This window comes from Scylla paramamosain, chromosome 28, assembly GCF_035594125.1.
Source record: "Scylla paramamosain isolate STU-SP2022 chromosome 28, ASM3559412v1, whole genome shotgun sequence".
Lineage (NCBI taxonomy): Eukaryota > Metazoa > Arthropoda > Malacostraca > Decapoda > Portunidae > Scylla > Scylla paramamosain.
Window position 1 is genome coordinate 13,934,751 of NC_087178.1, and position 5,000 is coordinate 13,939,750.

Consider the following 5,000-nt stretch of genomic DNA (forward strand, 5'->3'; position numbering starts at 1 on the left):
TGGTGGCAGTGGTGTTGGTAGTAATGGTGGTGGTGGTGGTGGCGGTGGTGGTGGTGGTGGTGATGCGCAACAGGCAGATTTGATGGCCTGGGAGGGAAGGGAAGAGCAGACAGGATGTGTTTCTTTTTTTTTTATTATTATTATTGTTTTTTTATTATTATTTTATCTATGTATTTATTTATTTATTTTTTTTTCATGTCTGATCTTCTCTGTCTATATGTTCGTGTCTGTCCGTCGGTCTGTTCTCCTGTCTGAGATTCTTAGCTGCATTTTTCGCTCATCCTTCGTTATATTGGCATTTTTATTCATCTGTCTTCTTTAAAAAACACACACACACACACACACACACACACACACACACACACACACACACACACACACACACACACACACACACACACACACACACACACACACTTACTCTATTTTTTTCATACAGTTCTACGAGTGAGGATTTAAATTTTCGTTTTTAGTTTTGTTTGTTAATCCTTTTGTTTTTTTTATTTGTTTATTATTCTCCTGCGACTCGTATATTTCCTCTTTTATTTCGCATCTTCGGAGTCATAGCCCGCTTCCATCTTATTTCCTCCCTTCCCTAATGTCAGAGTTGTTGTTTCCCTCCTGCGGTGAATGTTACGGGTGTGCTGCTTCGCTCCGGTGCTCCAGCAGTAGTCGTAAAGCTGCAGCCAAGTGTGCTCCTCGCTGCCATACCCTCACTGAACTACCCCTGCTGTTTTGCGCGAGGCGGGACTGCTGGCGAGGTTGTGCAGTGTTACCTTCGTCAGTATTGCGTTCTGGACTTTACTCTAAAGAAGGTTGGCTCGGCGTGTCTCTCATAGCCACCATCCTCGTGACTGGAACTGAGGTTACAAGAAGGCTCCCCTTCATCGATACACCAGCTGTCCGCTAGATCGAGCGTAGGAGTCTGCCACTCATCTGTTCACTTTGTCCTTTTGTTCGACATTACAAGGAGCCTTTCCCTTCATCCCTCACCGCTTGTTCGGCAATTCGAAGGTATAGAAAAAGCAAATTAGCCTTCCCTTCACCCATACACGTGTTCTTTGTTACCAGAGCACCTTGAACATCCCTTTTGGCTTCCCCTTCATCTGTACTTCATCCAAGAACATACCAAGCGCTCCCGTGATCCGCCCCCCGTCTGCACCATCTTATAAGGACATACCGAACATTCCCTTAACTTCCTGCCGTGTGCGCCCCCTGCAGGCACTGAAAATCTACTAAAAGGAACCCAAGGGCGTCTGCTACCTAAGGAGAAGAAATATACTGAAGTTTCTCTGCTCTACGCCGCTGCTTCGCTCTTCCCTGCGCCTGAAGGTGGCATGGAAAGGCTTCTTGTGGTCTTGGTTCTCCTGGTGGGGAAGGCGACTGGAGCTATGGAGATGAAGAGAAGTAAGTATTTTGCTAGAGAAAGAGAAAGAGAGAGAGAGAGAGAGAGAGAGAGAGAGAGAGAGAGAGAGAGAGAGAGAGAGAGAGAGAGAGAGAGAGAAAGAAAGGGGGGGGAGTATCACGAAGGCCAAAAGGAAGGAAGGAAGGAAGGAAGGAAACAAAAAAGGAATAAAAAGGGAAAGGAGCAGGGTAGTGAGTGAGGAAGAATAAAAGAAAGAAGAAAATGGGAAAAAGAAAGAGGAGAACGAGCACGGAAATGAACATAGGAATTGGAAAAAGAGGGGGTGTGTAGGGAGAGGGAAAGAGGGGGAAAGAGGGGAGTAAAGAAAGGAGGAAATGAGAAGGGAAGGGAAAAGGAGAGGAGGGGATGATTGCACTCAAAACCTCGTCTACTCCTATTCTCCCCTCTGGCATTCCCGAGTGATCCTAATTTCCCCTCTCTCTTGCCCTCTCTTCCCCCTCCTCTCTCCCCTACCCTTCAAAACCTACCATTTTCACCTCACGTCTTTGCTCCAGATTTCCCCTCACGCGCTCCCCTTTCCCTTTGATTTATTTACCTGTCCATGTCCTCACCTGGTCCCCTGTGACACCTGGCTCGTGACTCCCCTCTCCCTCCCCTCACTTTCTCCTCCCCCCTCTTTCTCTCTCCTCTCACTTCCCCTCAGGTGGCGGGTAAATGTGGAGGTTTTTCAGGAGTTTGGACAATTTTTGATGAAGATGTTGTTGTTGTGGAGTAGAAGGAGAGAAGGAGGAGGACGCTTTACTGTAAAAACAAAAACTCTTCACCATTTTCGAATAGTAATAGAAGGAGGAAAAGAATAAAGGAGGAAGAAGGAAGAGGAAGGGGAGAGAATGAAAATCGAAGGAAAAAAATACTAGGAAGAGGGAAGGAAGAGGAACAGGAGGCGAGGTAAAGAAAAAAAGAAGAGGAGAAAATAAGAGAAAGGACAAAGGAAGATAATAGAGAAATGCAAAGAAATAAGCAAATGGAGGAAGAAGAGGAGAAAGAAGAGGAAGAAGAGAACAATAGCATTTGTATTTTCTCTGTCTTCTCTCATCCTCTTCTCTCTCTCTCTCTCTCCCCTCCTCCGCCTCCATCATTTCATTCTGTATTCACTTCCCATATCCCTAACCCCTTCTCTCTCTCTCTCTCTCTCTCTCTCTCTCTCTCTCTCTCTCTCTCTCTCGTCTCTCTCTCTCTCTCATCTCTCTCTCTCCTCTCTCTCTCTCTCTCTCTCTCTCTCACTCTCTCCTCTCTCTCTCTCTCTCTCATCTCTCTCTCTCTTCTCTCTCCTCTCTCTCTCTCCTCTCTCTCTCTCTTTTTCCACCACCATCACCACCACCACCACCACCACCACTACTGCCACCACCATCTCCTCCTCCTCCTCCTCCTCCTCCTCCTCCTCCTGCTCTTCCATCACCACCCCTTCTCACATTTTCAGTTCCAATATTCAACTTCTCATCCATCACATCCATCATAGGCAAAGTTTGTGTGTGTCTCTCTTCCCTTCCCTTCCCTTCCCTTCCCTTCATACCCCTTTCTCTTCCTCTCCCTTTGCTGCTCTTCCTTTTCCAACCTTTCATCAACCTTTCTTTCCCTTTCCTTTAATTCACTTTATTTATCTCCTTTCTTTTTGTTTGTTTCCTTCCCCTCTCTTCCATGTTCTGTCTTTCGTTCCTGCTTTTCCTTCATCTTAATTTCCCTTTTTCTTTCCTTCCCTTTCCTTCCTTTCCCTTCCCTTCCTTTTCCTTCCCTTCCCGTCCCTTCATATCCTTTCCTTTCCCTCTACCTTTCAATCCCTCCCCTTCCCTTCCCTTCCCATCCCTTCCCAGCCTCACACTAAACAATATATATATATATATATATATATATATATATATATATATATATATATATATATATATATATATATATATATATATATATATATATATATATATATATATATATATATTATAACATATATATATACATATATATATATATATAGTATATATATATATATATATATATATATATATATATATATATATTATATATATATATATATATATATATATATATATATATATATATTATATATTTATATATATATATATATATATATATATATATATATATATATATATATATATATATATATATATAATATATATATATATATATATATATATATATATATATATATAAACTAATTATTTTCATCTATAATACATTTTGGGACAGAAGTTAGGACCTAATTTTTACCCTTCATGTGTGTGTGTGTGTGTGTGTGTGTGTGTGTGTGTGTTGTGTGTGTGTGTGTGTGTGTGTGTGTGTGTGTGTGTGTGTGTGTGTGTGTGGAAAATTAAAATTGCTACCATAATTTTCTGGATGTTTTATTGATCATGTTTTGTGTCATTAATTAATATCGTGTGTGTGTGTGTGTGTGTGTGTGTGTGTGTGTGTGTGTGTGTGTGTGTGTGTGTGTGTGTGTGTGTGTGTGTGTGTGTTATATTTGTTTACGTATTTCTCTATGTTTACGCGTATTAATATTAAATCATGTATTATTACCGGTATTTTTATTATTATTATTATTATTATTATTATTATTATTATTATTATTATTATTATTATTATTATTATTATTGTTATTATTATCATTATTATCATTGTTATTATTATCAATACTGTCATTATTACTGTCATTATTACTGTTATCATTATCATTTTCACCATCGCTATCATCATCATCATTATCATCATTTTTTTTTTCAATATCATGTATCATTACACCAGTCAATTTGAGATTATATGTTCATGATTCTTTTATTTACTTTATTTTACACTACTTATTTCTTTTTTTTCTTATTATCTGTGAGTGTATGCATCGGGCAGTCTGTTTGTCTCACCCTCTACAAGACAGCTGCACAAAGTTACCCACGAATAAAAGTTATGTTTTTTATTTTTTCTTTCGTTCTTTTTGAGGGGGCGGGAATACGTAGCCTTTGGATCAGTACATAATTATACATATTTTGTAATCAGTACGTATTCTGAAGCTCATCCAAGCAAGTAGGTAAGTTCAGGATGATTTATTTATTTATTTTTATTATTTTTTTATTTATTTTACTTTTCCTCCTCTCTCTCTCTCTCTCCTCTCTCTCTCTCTCTCTCTCTCTCTCTCTCTCTCTCTCTCTCTCTCTCTCTCTCTCCTACTGAAACCCTTCCAAAAATTTCCCGTTTAAAATTTACAGATAATGTTGCCAAGGTTTTATTTCGTCTACGGCACATTTCCGCCTTTTTCATATATTATTAGTAAGAGTTAACAGAGAGATGGATTTTCTGGGTGACATAGTTAGTAATAGTAGTAGTAGTAGTAGGAGTAGTAGAAGTGGTAGTTGTAGAAGTAGGAGTAGTAGCAGCAGTAGCAGCAGCAGTAGTAGGACTAGTAGTAGTGATAGTGATAGTAGTAGTAGTAGTAGTAGTAGTAGTAGTAGTAGTAGTAGTAGTAGTAGTAGTAGTAGTAGTGGCAGTAGTAGCAGTAGTAGTAATAGTAATAGTAGTAATGATAGTAGTAATAGTAGTAGTAGTAGTAGTAGTAGTAGTAGTAGTAACA

General features: G+C 39.3%; 1 protein-coding gene across 2 annotated transcripts in view; it reads left to right on the plus strand.

Annotated features, from left to right (window-relative positions):
• LOC135114962 (hemicentin-2-like) overlaps positions 1-5,000 on the plus strand; it is a 96,083-nt gene that overhangs the window by 285 nt on the left and 90,798 nt on the right. For both annotated transcript variants that reach the window (XM_064031283.1, XM_064031282.1), the window contains exon 1: positions 1-1,407. This exon is cut by the window's left edge. The gene's annotated coding sequence lies outside the window, so the exon portion shown is untranslated. The remainder of the gene's footprint in view (positions 1,408-5,000) is intronic.